Consider the following 15,557-nt stretch of genomic DNA (forward strand, 5'->3'; position numbering starts at 1 on the left):
ATGATAGTTACCCTCATTTTCCAACTATCATTTCGTGACCTTAGTTTTCTTTCTTAGGGACCACATAATTAAAGACAACAGGCAATTCCCATGGTACCTGAGGTATACATTGCATTACATTCATACTACTTTTGGAGGGTTACCTCACGAAGATTGGCTACTTGAACCAACATAGGCTATTGTATGGACGTCAGCATAATTGTTTCTATCACCTTCACAACTAAGCTTGAGCCCTCATCATCCTAACTTACCTTTGGGAGGTCATTTCATTTAATTTCTTGTATTTTGAAGTCTGGTCCTAATCACCCGAAGCGGAAATATTTGGAATTTGTTGGCTTGTATGTATCTTAAGGATTTTTTTAGAGAGTTATATGTGCTACTAGATTTCCTTAAATAATTTGAGTCTTTAATTTGTATTCATATATAAAGGTGGTTGATCAACCAGTTCGTTGGTCTAGAAGGCTTTGTAGGCTTTCACTTGCGAGTTTCGAGCCTTCACTAAAAAGGTGCAGTAGTAATTCTACTCATTCTTTTGAACCAGTGTAAGCTAACGCAAGAGAGAGAAATCCTTCATCAAGGGTTGCTAATTCATAAGGAGAACCTATTAAATCCCGTAGTCTAGACAAAAACACTTTAGTCCTAGTTAGATTACTCTTCTACTTGTGAGACCAGGTAGAAGTTGAAAACATTCCAGAATTGTCTGGGACTCCTGTATGACCTCTTCCTTATGACCTTCGTTACGTTGTATCGCACATGGGTACTCCAACTCATAGACCTGGTAGCGCTCTTCATTCTCCTTATTTCATCATGGAAAATTTTAGTAGCACTAGTGTGGCTACCCATACATCTAGTGTGCATAGTGCTTCTTTAACTATATGAGGAGGCACTTTTTCTATCCTTACCATTTAACCTATCACGAATTTTTTTTTCTCTACCTCCACTCATGGTTTGAGTGGAAGAACCCAACCTTATGCTCCTTTCATTTGGTCTTTTCCCTTTGGAATTATATCTAGTGGGATTCCCTCAGTTCCATAAACTTTACCTTCTAATAATTCGTAAGCTATTCCCCAAGTGGATGTGTTAATCCTTCCAATCCATTGTTGAATATATGATCCATGTCTTTCCCTTGACATGCTCAGACTATTAATAATTTTAAAATTCAAGGGAGTCAAGGCTTTGTATATCCTCTAGTTAGTGGATTTGGCTATCAGAATCCTTCATAATGTTTTAGTCAGCAGGGGAGTATGGCCTTCCCTACTAGTAGTACGTCACTAGATTTTCCTCATTTGGATAGTTCTTGGCACCTTACCAGGGGGTTTCTCCTTCTTATAATGTTCCTATAGATACTATTCCTATATTAGAGAGAGGATACCCTCCATATACCGTTAAATAAGAAGGTTTTCCTTATAGTTGAGGTTTTTCTACAAGTAATTTCTAGCAACTGGTGCCCCTCAAAATACAGGATATTCCTTTCCAAAATTATGGAATTCCACTCCTGGAGCTTGGAATTCAGCAGTATCACCACGCTTTTCATTCTTAGCAACACTTAATTTTCTAGCTCTTTCAAAATTAACTAATGATTTGATCTGTCACAACTCAACTTGACCCCTGGTCCCTGCCAAACTTTCACCAGACATACCAAAGTTTGGAGTGAATTTTTGTGAACATCTAATAGACCATGTAGCCACTTATCATTTATGGAGCTCATTAAACTCTTTGATTGAAGATTCCATTAGGTTTAGACTTCTTCCACACACCATAACTGGAAATGCGGTGAAATGGCATATTGAATTAAAGGGTGGTTTTTTTACATTTGGTGAGTTGGCTACAATGTTACTTAACCACATTCAATTTCCTCTATATTATGTTGTCAGAATTGAACTTCTGGCCAATTTGGAGTAGGACAAGGCCACCCATATTTCTAACCACATTCAAGAGTGGTGCAAAAGGAATAGAATGGTCATGTAAGAAGGAGTCCAAAAAGAAAGTTAAATTCTTGTGCAAGATATGGAGTTGGGATCATCTTACTTATATGTTCCTCAAAATTCAAGATGGTTAGCATGTGTTAGCCCAACAAGGTTATTCTAGTTCCCAGACTATTATTAATAACCCTTTTCCCTAATGGAAGCAATTACTTACTCGTACGAATGTTAATACTGGAACCCCTATAGGGGGAACTAGGAAGGGGAATTTTCATTGAATGTGTAGATCATTAAGACTAATGTTAAAATTTCAATAAGAGCTCATGATTATAGAGAACCGAAATATTTGAAGGCTAAAATTAATTCCAATATTAAAGAACATCTTCATATAGAGGGGTCCATAGTTGAACCTATACCTTAGATGTCGAAAGGCTCCTCAAAATGATCAATTTGTAGTCCAAAATATATGGTTTCTTAGAACTATTCCATTGTTGAAAAAATTTAGCTCAAATCCCATATGCTATTTCGGTAGTACAGGTACTCCAGTCATGTCCTTCTCAAAGGAGTACTTTGTTCACTACACCAGAGTAGTTGACTTGAAAAAATCTCAAGTGATTACATTTGATATCTCAAATGTCAAAAAAATACTCCCTCATCACATGGTTTTTCAATTTAAATATATGTATCGTAAGAATACCATCTTTCGTATAGTAGTTGATGAAGGGGATTCCACATGTGTCATGTCTATGTAATACTAGAAAGCTATCGGGTCCCCTGAAGTTGTTCCCTTTCATAACCTTTTAACCACATTCGGTGGTCATTCTCATAGGCCTTATGGGATCTTTCATGCCTTCCCAGTTGGTTTTTGGGGGAAGGTAGTTAATGTGGAAGAAGAGGTAGTAAACGCCAAGCTAGATTATAATATTTTATTGGGTCAAAATTAGGTATATGCAATGGATGATGTAGTTTCATCATTGTTCCACATACTATGTCTTCCTCATGAAGGGAGAATTGTTTCGGTTGATTAGTTAGCCTATTTTCCCAATGACCCAAACACGTCCCTTAACTCTACTATCCACTTAGATAAGAATTCTAAGAAGCTTACTAAGAATTTATGAGTTTGAATATATTCATCATTGATGGTTAGTTTTGATCTTCTATATCCTATTCTATACATCAATACCATCTCATCCTGTAGGATGGTCCCTCGACAATGTTCATTTACAAATCATTATTTTTTGGATCCTTAGAACTTTCTCCCACCTACTACCACATTAGAAGAAGGGAAATTTTGTTCTTGGGTCCTCATCGAATGCTTGTTTCATCAGAAGATTTGGATGATAATGTGGCACCCATCTAGACAAATGATTCCACTTTGAATATGTATTTCTTTGATATTGTTTTACCATCTAAGGAGACAATTATGGTATAAATTATATGTGTAGAAAGGTCATGGGATGATTTTTTGGCATTATGATGCATGTGTTGTACTTGATGGCAACCCTCTCATAGAATATCATCTCATACATTCAGATGAATCTACAGAAGAGATATCAGATGTGACATAATACATAGATGCAGGACAGCTCAAAGGAATCAAATGGAAAGTTCTTAGTAAGCTTTTCCATCAAGTCCAAAGGGGGAGATTATTGGAATTATGGCTAAAGTATTGTCCTCGATGGCAACCCATTCAGGTGATAGATCACAGTACTTCAAGTCAGCAGCAGAGATTGATGATCAGCTATCAGATATTGAAGAAAATAAGGGGTACGTAGGTACACCTTACATAAGGTGCGTACACGCAGGTCAGTGTTACATAAAGTGCGTACATACCCGCAGTTATCCCGTTCAGGAGGTGCGTACCCCCAGTGCACACATTTCAAGGCAGAGAAAAGCACACGTGGGGTTTCTTATGTTTAACCTTTGGTATTTAGCCGACGGTTTTGTGTTATTATGGTGTCAGCCCGTGATATTAATCCATGATTTAAGGAAGAGCTTTCCTATATAAAGCAAAGGAGATCATTTGGCTTGTGCATGTTTTGTGTTGAACATGTTATGAGAGCTAGATCTGAAATATTATGATCTCTTGGGAGTAATGTCTAGATCTAAATAAGGCGAATCTACTGATGGATTGAGATCTCTTCGGCGCATGATCAGATCTATAGATCTGACTGTCTGGGTTATTCTTGAAGTCTTGAAATCATCTATGCCCAGAGGTACGCAGGTACAGTGAAAGAAAAGTGCATATATACGATTGCACGCAGCGTTTCAGGTGCGCTGGTACGCAGGCACAAAAGGGTTGCAGGTGCGGAGGTCCGCAGGTAGTTCAATGGAATTAGAGCGAGGTAAGCAGGTGAGCAGTTGACTACAGTGCGTACGTTAGCAGGCGAGTAGTTGAGCAGGGTGCGTACGTAAGCAGGCGAGCAGTTGAGCAGGGTGCGTACGTAAGCAGGCGAGCAGTTGAGCATGGTGCGTACTATAAGCAGGCAGTACATGGGTGAAGCTGCTTACTTCTCTTAAAATCTTTGCTTATCATTCTCATGATCTGGGTTGTTGAAGTGATGTTTGGTTCTGATATTATAACAACAGTAATTGAGTGAATGATTATGATTAACTTCAGTTTTGTTGGATGAATGGATTGGTTTAAAATGACTTATCTTCATGTGATCTGATGTACTAGATCTGGTTGATAACTCTCATAATATCATTGTATATGAATGGATCTGATGATTGTGTGATTCAGAAGGTTGTTTGATTATGAGCGTCAAAATTGTTGTTGGGTCCAGTATGAAAATTGGATGAAATGTGGCCTTTCAGATTATGTGTTGTGCTTCAGTGTATCCAGTCTGAAAATTGATGAAACGTGGTACCTGGAGGAGAGAAGATTATAGGTCAGCACCTACGTACTAGTATCTAAGCTAGTACAAGAGCTAAAGGAAATCTTTGGAGCATTGTAGCAGGTAGTAGCCTGCGTACTAGTAAATGGATCGGCTAGTACAAGAGCAAAGGGGGTTGTAGCTCCCGTGCTGGTATAAGACTGCACCAGTACAAAATACTGTAAAAATATTTTCTTATTAAAGAAGATTGAGATGACTTACAGCAGGTGGTTTTCTCCCGCATTGGGTTTCCACCTTGTATCATGGTGTTCATGTGTGTGCCTTATGTGTGATGATCTATTCTATGTTACTGCATTTGTTAACTGATAATATGGTTGATAAAGTTCTAATGCACTCATTGAAGATTAATTAACTTAATCATAAGGAGTTTTGGAAGTAGCATATATGAATCTGATTATGGAAATGAAAAAGTTTTATTAATGTGATAATACTGATTCACCCCCCCCCTCTCAGTATTATTTCCAACAATTGGTATCAGAGCAGGTCCTTTGATAGAAGCTTGATCGCTTGAAGGAGATCTGTGGAACAATGGGAAAGAAGCTTAAGAAGAAAGCAGCTAAGAAAAAGAAGTCATCTCGGAAGAACTATGACAGTGGGAGAATCGATTGGGGATTAGGTATAAGAAGCTCTTCAGATTTAGAATCAGATTCAGAATCATTATCAGGTATGAATATATTATCCTCTGATGTTCCAGCTATCTTTCGTTTTGGAAGAGATGAAAGTGATAGCGAAACTACTGAATTCGCTCTTATGGGTGAACAAGAAAGATATCAAATAGAGGCAGAATTTAAAAGGCTGACAGAAAAAATTAGAGATCAACAAGATCTATTGAACAAAAGGGAATGTGATTTCAAAGAAGAAGCTACCAAACTAAAGGCCCAACTAGAAGAAGGAAACAAGGTATGAAAGCTACTCAAGGACAAGGAAGACCAATGTCAAAAATTGCAGCATGAAGTGACATCATTAAGAAAAGAAGTCAACGAAAGAAGCACAACCATCAAGAAACTCAAAGATAGATCCAACTACTATGAAAATCTTGAAGGTACAATCCTCTCACTAAAAGGAGATCTTGAAGAATCAAAGAAGCAGAATACAGATCTACTCCAAGCTATTGCAAAACAAGAAAACAAAGTCACCAGCTTAAAATCTCAACTAGAATGTGCTTTCCGATTTCGTCAAATGCAGCAGGATCTGAATGAAGAACAAGAAAAGGAGATTCACAAACTAAGGGAACAAATGGAAGAAGGAAGGAAAGCTAAAGAAGATTTGAAAAAGCAATCTCTTGAAAAGGAGGAACAACTTCAGGTTGAGGTAAATATCTTGAAAGGAAAATTAGAAGAAAAGGATAAGCTTTTACGATTTCAAGATAGTTCTAAAGTCTTGGATGATATTCTTAGTAGTCAAAGGTCTCCTGCTATAAAGACTGGTCTTGGTTTCCATGAATCTGTTGAAGTTGAATCTAGTTCACAAGGTCAGGCAAGGAATTCTAGAGAGAAATCTAAAGTGATCATTGAAGAAATGAAAGATCAATCTCATCATCAACCAAGGAAACCGATTCCTCAAAGAAAATCCTTTACTCCTCCTACGAATAATGTTGAATGTTATGTATGTCATAATCTTGGACATGGTGCAGCTAGATGTAGAAGAAGAAGAGTTCAAGACCATTATGCAGACAAGTCATCTCAATCAAGGTATTTTTATGGATATTGCTTTGCTTGCAATATGTTTGGTCATAAAGCCGCTGATTATTACAGGAGGAATATGAAACATGTAATATGTTATGCATGTAACAAGCTTGGACATATAGCGAAGGAATGCAGGAACAAAGTGTGGGCACCATATCAAAAGGAGAAAATGTCACGCTTGGAGATATGGAGGAAAAAGGAAGTACAGTCAGAAAAAGGTGGCACAACACAATGTACAGACATACCAGAATTAGAGGGAGTGGAAAGTATAAAACTTCAGTGTCCTGAACCTCATATGCAAACTCTATAAAGGGAAGTCGCATATATACGCGAATTGGATACTGCACAATCGCGTATATGATTTTTTGAAGAAAGGCAATAGGAAAAGTGAAGTTGATCTATGAAGTATGATCTCTTGAGCACAAGATCAGATCTGTAAATTTGAATTGGGTCCTAATCTAAGGTACGCAGATCATTCACTATGAAAGTGCGGGCGTACGTAGCAGAGCGTAAGACCGGGCGCGGATGTAAGCAAGTGAAGACACAGTCCCTGTGCGGAGGTATGCGGCTTATCAGAAGAGAACCTACGGACGGACGCGGGGAGACAGAATAAGAGGTGCGTAGTAAGATCGAAGGTACGCGGCACGATAGAAGGATAACCTGCGTAGCTACATAGAAGTACGCAGCGCGATAGAATAACAAGTGCGTGGGTACGCTTTGTAGTGGAAAACTGTCTGCGTATGTATGCAGTGAAGCAGAAGGATCTCTGCGACTGTACGCAGGGGAGCAGAAGATGAAGTGCGTGGCTACACAGGACAGATAAAGAACAATTGCGTACCTGTCTTAAAGCATTTATTAGCTGACTCTTCTTATTGATATGCATGATCAGATCTGATAGATGGCACAGGTTTAGGGGGAGCATATGTTCTTAATGCATTGTTGGCATTATGGTCCTTGGTGATGATGCTTATGATTCATCTTGCTATGGTTATGAGTTGGTCACATGGTTCTTGGATCAGATTTGTGGTTGATTCTCTAATGGTGCTTGCATGGAGTCTTTATTGTTCTTCGCACATATATGGATGAAGATTGTTGGCTGGATACATGGATGATTATTCAAAGTTGCATTGTTGGAGACATGATGATGATGAGATCTTACCTATATGATGATAGGTTTCATTCATATGTTGATTGATGCAGATACTCCCATTTGATGACTCTTAGTTCATGCAGATCTGGATGGCTATGGTGTTTCTCACACCTTGGAGATTCATGCACTAATGCAAGTTGATGTTGACAGATACTATGAAGCAGATCATACACTGTTGATTGCTGATATTTATCTTAGGTGATTGGTCTTTATGTAATAGTGTGTCTCTTTTGTATTTAGCTCTTCAGGTCTTGTAACAGCCTTTGTTTCCCCACTATGCCTGGGATGAATGATATCATATGTAAACTTTTTATGTATCACCATTGTAATGAATGTATGTATTGAGTCTTTTGGTGATAGGAAGGTCATTTATGATATATAGAGTCATGCTCTTCTTGTAGAACATCTTTTTGCAGTGAGGGGGAGCTTGAGGATGAACAACACTATATAGCAGAGCAGACATCTCAACTTGTTCTCAGAAAGAGCATTATCAGATTGGAGCACCATGGCATATACAAAGGGGGAGTTCATTCAGAGACTTCAGCAGATCTGGTTTATAGAGCATGTTCTTAGGGGGAGCATAATCCTTTGCCCTTGATGTCAAAGGGGGAGAGTGATTTGGTGTTGTTGCCATCAAGTCCAAAGGGGGAGATTGTTGGCATTATGATGCATGTGTTGTACTTGATGGCAACCCTCTCATAGAATATCATCTCATACATTCAGATGAATTTATAGAAGAGATATCAGATGTGACATAATACATAGATGCAGGACAGCTCAAAGGAATCAAATGGCAAGTTCTTAGTAAGCTTTGCCATCAAGTCCAAAGGGAGAGATTGTTGGCATTATGGCTAAAGTATTTTCCTTGATGGCAACCCATTCAGGTGATAGATCACAGTACTTCAAGTCAGCAGCAGAGATTGATGATCAGCTATCAAATATTGAAGAAAATAAGGGGTACGCAGGTACACCTTACATAAGGTGCGTACAGGCAGGTCGGTGTTACATAAAGTGCATACATACCGGCAGTTATCCTGTTCAGGAGGTGCGTACCCATAGTGCACACATTTCAAGGCAGAGAAAAGCACACGTGGGGTTTCTTATGTTTAACCTTTGGTATTTAGCCGACGGTTTTGTGTTATTATGGTGTCGGCCCGTGGTATTAATCCATGATTTAAGGAAGAGATTTCCTATATAAAGCAAAGGAGATCATTTGGCTTGTGCATGTTTTGTGTTGAACATCTTATGAGAGCTAGATCTGAAATATTATGATCTCTTGGGAGTAATGTCTAGATCTAAATAAGGCGAATCTACTGATGGATTGAGATCTCGTCGGCGCATGATCAGATCTGTAGATCTGACTGTCTGGGTTATTGTTGAAGTCTTGAAATCATCTATGCCTGGAGGTACACAGGTAAAGTGAAAGAAAAGTGCGTATATACGCTGGCACGCAGCGTTTCAGGTGCATCGGTACATAGGCACAGAAGGGTTGCAGCTGCGGAGGTCCGCAGGTAGTTCAATGGACTTTGAGCGAGGTAAGCAGGTGAGCAGTTGACTACAGTGCGTACGTAAGCAGGCGATCAGTTGAGCAGGGTGCGTACGTAAGCAGGCGAGCAGTTGAGCAGAGTGCGTACGTAAGCAGGCGAGCAGTTGAGCAGGGTGCGTACTGTAAGCAGGCAGTACATGGGTGAAGCTGCTTACTTCTCTTAAAATCTCTGCTTATCATTCTTATGATCTGGGTTGTTGAAGCGATGTTTGGTTCTGATGTTATAACAACAGTAATTGAGTGAATGATTATGATTAACTTCAGTTTTGTTGGATGAATGGATCGGTTTAAAATGACTTATCTTCATGTGATCTGATGTACTAGATCTGGTTGATAACTCTCATAATATCATTGTATATGAATGGATCTGATGATTGGGTGATTCAGAAGGTTGTTTGATTATGAGCTTCAAAATTGTTGTTGGGTCCAGTATGAAAATTGGATGAAATGTGGCCTTTCAGATTATGTGTTGTGCTTCAGTGTATCCAGTCTGAAAATTGATGAAACATTGTACCTGGAGGAGAGAAGATTGTAGGTCAGCACCTACGTACTAGTATATAAGCTAGTACAAGAGCTAAAGGAAATCTTTGGAGCATTGTAGCAGGTAGTAGCCTGCGTACTAGTAAATGGATCGGCTAGTACAAGAGAAAAGGGGGTTGTAGCTCCCGTGCTGGTATAAGACTGCACCAGTACAAAATATTGTAAAAAGATTTTCTTATTAAAGAAGATTGAGATGACTTGCAGCAGGTGGTTTTCTCGCGCATTGGGATTCCACCTTATTTCATGGTGTTCATGTGTGTTCCTTATGTGTGATGATCTATTCTATGTTACTGCATTTGTTAACTGATAATATGGTTGATAAAGTTCTAATGCACTCATTTAAGATTAATTAACTTAATCATAAGGAGTTGTGGAAGTAGCATATATGAATCTGATTATGGAAATGAAAAAGTTTTATTAATGTGATAATACTGATTCGCCCCCCCCTCTCAGTATTATTTCCAACATAATTTTCATCATCGATCCCATTTCCTCCCTAAATTGTATAAAGTCGAATCAAGTTTCTCTAGTCCTTATTCTCATAGAAATGTTCACAAAATTTTGAACCCTTAAACTCCAATGCATATCTTTACCAAAGGTAATATGCCTATAATTTCATAAACTATTCTGGTGAACATTTCCAAGAATCCCAATGTCATTGAAAATGTCTTCATTGAGCTTGATTATTTCCCTGAATAGATTAAAATTTATATTGACCTCTTTAAAGAGTTTAGAGATGTATTTGCTTGGTCTTATGAGGAAATGTTTTGAATTCATCCTTGTATAGTCCTGAATGATATTAATACTTATGAAAATGCAACGCCTTTTTGTCAATAGCCTCATTCGGTCAACCCAATAAAAGTTGCAACCATTAGGTAAGAAGTGGAGAAACTACTTAAAGAAGGTTTTCTCTACCTAGTTCCTCTTACTGAATATTCTTTGAATCTAGTCCTTCTGTACAAAAAAAAGGAACAATTCATGTATGCATTGATTTAATGGATTTAAATAAATCCTATACAAAGGAAGATTTACCCACTCCATTTATAGATTAAACAATCAATGAATGTGCTGGAAATGAGATTTTTTCTTTCATGGATGGATTGCCTAGATATAATCAAATAAAAAATCAACATAAAACTCTAGTTTATTTGTCCTTGGGGTACATTTGGAATTTTGGATATAGGAACATTCCTTTTAGCCTTAAAAATGCAAGATCTGCTTTCCAACATGCTATGCCATATGATTTCCATGAAATTAAGCACATAATAAAGGCTTATTTGGATAATTTAGTTGCTAGCTCTCTTAAGAAAATGGAACATCCAAAGCACCTTCATTCAGTTTTTGAAATGTGCTGTCACTATAAACTCTGGTTGAACCCTAGTAAGTGCATTTTTGTTGTCACATATGGTTGATTATTGGGACTCATCATTTCTAGTGAAGGGATTCAATTTGATCCCTTTAAGGTTGAGGCAATACTTTAGTTTCCTCCCCTATCTAATATTCGCAAACTTCAAAGTCTTGAACGAAAAGCTAACATTTTAAGGAGGTTTTTCATGAACTATGATAACATTACAAAAGGGTTTATCTGTTTACTTAAGAAATGAGTTCCATTTATTTGAGACGACTTTTCCCAAAGCTCATCTGATGTTTTGAAAAAAGAACTGACCTCTACTTCCCTATTGAATCCACCTAATTATATCAGAGATTTCGTTTTTTATCGTGTGATGATAGAATCAACTGTAGGTATGGTTATGTTTCAAGAATACAATGGCCCTAGAGAACATGTATTATTATCTAGGTCGTGGCTCAACCATTCCTAAACTCCAATACTCCCATATTTAGAAATTGGCTTTAGGCATTGAGGCAAGAATTTTCTCTCATCATGAGAAAAGCCAAAGCTCCCAAAAGCAACTTGAGTAGGGAAGAACAAAAAGCTTTCAAATCCTTGCGGAACAATGACAAGGTGGTGGTTCTTAAAGCAGATAAAGGAGGAGCAGCAGTCATCTTAGATAAAGAAGACTATGTGCAAAAAATGAATGATCACCTAAATTGTGGCAGTTATAAGAAGTTGAACAGTAATCCCATTCCCAATATCATGAAGGATGTAAAAAATATCATCTCAGATTCTAACCTTGACGAGAAATTAAAGAAGAAATTAATCCCCTCTTGTGAAACCATCCCTAGAATCTATGGATTACCCAAGATCCATAAGGAAGGGGTCCCCCTCAGACCGATAGTTAATACTATTGGTTCCCCAACCTATGAGCTTGCTAAATATGTTGCTAAAATCCTTAAACCCCTTATCGGAAATACTGATTCCTTCATCAAAGAATCCCAGGACTTTGTGAATCTGATTAAAAATGAAAGGTTGGAACGTGATGACCTCCTTGTTAGCTTTGACGTAGTATCCTTATTCACGAAGATTCCTCTTGATGAATCCATTCTGGTTATAAAAGATGTCACTGATCCAGGGACTGCAAAGCTAGCTGAGATCTGCTTAAGGTCAACTGTGTTCACCTTCCAAGGAATATTTTATGAGCAAACATCAGGTGTGGCAATGGGATCACCCCTATCACCAATCGTGGCCAACCTATACATGTAACACTGTGAAAAGAAGGCCCTGGAATCATATCATTTAAAGCCGGCATGGTGGAAGTGTTTTGTCGATGATACCAACATAAAATGGACGCATGGTAAAGCAGAACTTGACAAGATTTTCATTCACTTAAATTCCATCTCCCCAGAAATAAAATTTACGATGGAACTCGAAGAAAACATGAGCATCCCATTTTTGGACGTTCTAATCATCAGAAAAGAGGATGGCTCTCTAGGCCACAAGGTTTTCAGAAAGTCAACCCACACAGGAAGTTACCTCCATGCGGATTCCCACCATCACCCGGCCCAGAAGTTTGGGGTTCTAAACACCCTTGCCATTAGAGCCCTTCGAATTTCCGACTCAGAGCATCTGAATGAAGAAAAGAGGCATCTGGTTTTAACTTTTAAGAATATAGGCTACAAAGAGCATGATATTAAAAAATCCATAGAGAAAGCTGAAAGAAAGTTGTCATCTCATGAGCATAAGGCGCAAGACCAAACTCAATGTAGTAAGATTTTTCTACCTTATATCCATGGTGTTACAGACAAAATCGCTAAAATCCTAAGAAAGAAAAACATTAGCACTCATTTCTCAGCTTCTGGTACTATCAGACAAGGTTTGAAGTCTGTTAAAGATGATATTGACAATCTTCAGCTTAAAGAAGTCTATAAAATAGACTGTTCTTGTGGCAAAAAGCTAGATAGGTGAAACAGGTCACTCCCTCCAGACAAGGCTCAAAGAACATGGCGCTGATATTAGGAATGGAAGATCTCGTACCTCAGCATTGGCAGAACACTCCTTGAAGCCTAAGCACCATATATGCCTAGAAAACGCATCAATTATCGCAAGAGAAGAGCAGCATCAAAGACGAAAGATCAAAGAAGCACTTGAAATTATTAAGCATCCTCAGAATCTGAACAGAGACAATGGTATGGAAATTAGCGGAAGCTGGCTTCCCTTGATCAAGAAAATTAAAAGTCGCCATCCCATCCCCAGGTAACCCCTCAGGTAAGTTATCTCCCCTCTCCTTTTCCATTTTTTTGGTCTAGTTTTATATCATTAAAATACTATAATATATTGATTTCTATATATAGCTATTATTTAATATATTAATTATTATATTAATTACTATAAATATTAATTATTTATGATTATTAATATTATCATGAGTTATATATATATTAATTTAATTTATATAATAATTATTATATTAATTAATATATTAATTAATATATTAATTAATTATAAATATTAATCATTTATAATTATTAATATGATTTAAATATATTAAATTAGTTTAATATATTAATTTATTTCTTATTGTCCCTAGTTTTATAATTAGGTTATGAACTATGTTTCTTTCTCTTAAAATTTTAATAATATTAAGAAAAATAAATATAAGCAATTTATTAGATTAAATAAAATTATATAAAATAAAAAAATTAAAAGATTCTAGCCGACAGTGTGTTCTTCCTTGAAAAATTCTTCCTCATTAGTATTTATTCCCTTATTTGCTCTTCTTTTATCATCATTCTTCAATCCTGATGATGGATCCCACTTGGGATTTGAAACGTTGGTATAAAAATGTTCATACTGTGGATTCTCCGGTCTCTGATTCAAAACATGGACAAGAGGTTAACTACTATACAACATTGTTTATTATTGATGGCTATAATAAAGGGTAGTGGCAACACATAAAATATGTTCATTGCTATGTTTGAACCCCACAAGAATAAAACATTATTTGATTAGGAAATATTTTATGGACCTCTATTCTTAAATTCTGTTGTTATAGCCAATTTCCAACACATAAATCCTATAGGCCTATCAAGCAGGGTTTCTAGAGGTGAATGTCCTCCACTCTCAAGCTTGGTCACAACCCCTATAATCATGATTTCATCTCTCAGTAGGGTTACCTCATGTTTTATCCCCTAGGTGCCTGTGAGTAGAATTCCATATGCAATTGTCCTCTATAATGAGATTAACCGTACGATCAGTCATCCGATTTTGGACTCGGGCATAAAACTATTGGTATGACCCTAGCCCTTAACACGATATTATTTACTCCCCACATTAACATCAATTCAAACAATAGGGGATTGTAAGAACATATCCGTTGGTGACAACATATATAGGCACATGAAAATTCTCACAGCAAAATAATTTTAAATGCAAAAACCTAAAAATATGTATTTAGTAAGGTAGATGAACATTGTGAGGGTTTATTAACATAAAATCACCCATAATTTCTAACACTAACTTGTGATACTATAGGCTCTTTTATGTCCTTTTTTATGTTGTTTCAACAAGGCCATACCTATTCTTGTGAAACCAACAATGTTAACTTATTTCTTGAATTATCTAAGCTTTCTATCTTCCTATTAGTGCTCTCTTCCTCATGATTCCTCCTCTTCCCCAACCATTCTCCTTTATTTTCCTCTTCTTTGCCATTCCCTCCTCCCCTGGTATTCCCAATGCCACCTTTTTTTATCCCCCACCTCTTCCCTACTCTCCCATTGTTCTCTGTAATTTTTGGTTAGTTAGGTTTCACCATCAATTAGAGTTAAACCTAAATGATTCAAAACTATCATCATACACTCATAGAAGGATATCCATAATATGACTACTATTTTATGTATTCCTACATTCCATATACAACAGACCCCACAACCATTGGACAATACAATGTCCCATGAGAATATTTTATAAGCCACCTCGATCATCATAATGCAGGTGAGGCATATATACCTTCTAGAAATGCCTATATTTATCTTTCTATTAGCCACTCATTAGAGATTGACAGACCCTGTGGGAAAAACTTAACCACAAAGCCCCTGCTTCCCCTAAGGTAACAAACATAGAATAGAGAAAATAAAATCCTCCAACGTTTTGAACACATATGAATGAATGGTGCCCCCAAACCATTTTATACATGTGCCTGATTCCATGTACCCAAGAGTAAACTCAAGGTTGATTAAGCAACATCACACCTCCAAATGCAACTCAAAAGCAAAACCCTAGAGAACGTGATTTCCCCTATCACCCAAAGTTTTCTTACTATTCTTAATGAAAGGAATATTATTTTAACTATATAAATAAATAAAATTCTATTATATTTATTATCCATTACCCACTGTGCATACAAACCTTGCAATCATAAGTGAAATAACATGTTTACTAACTTCTATAGCATAAAATGATCAGATTACCACACTAAGCTA

The sequence above is a fragment of the Pinus tabuliformis genome, chromosome 1_1 (genome assembly GCF_031772625.1).
Source record: "Pinus tabuliformis cultivar Carrire ecotype Pingquan chromosome 1_1, CPIR1, whole genome shotgun sequence".
In the NCBI taxonomy this organism is placed as follows: Eukaryota; Viridiplantae; Streptophyta; class Pinopsida; order Pinales; family Pinaceae; genus Pinus; species Pinus tabuliformis.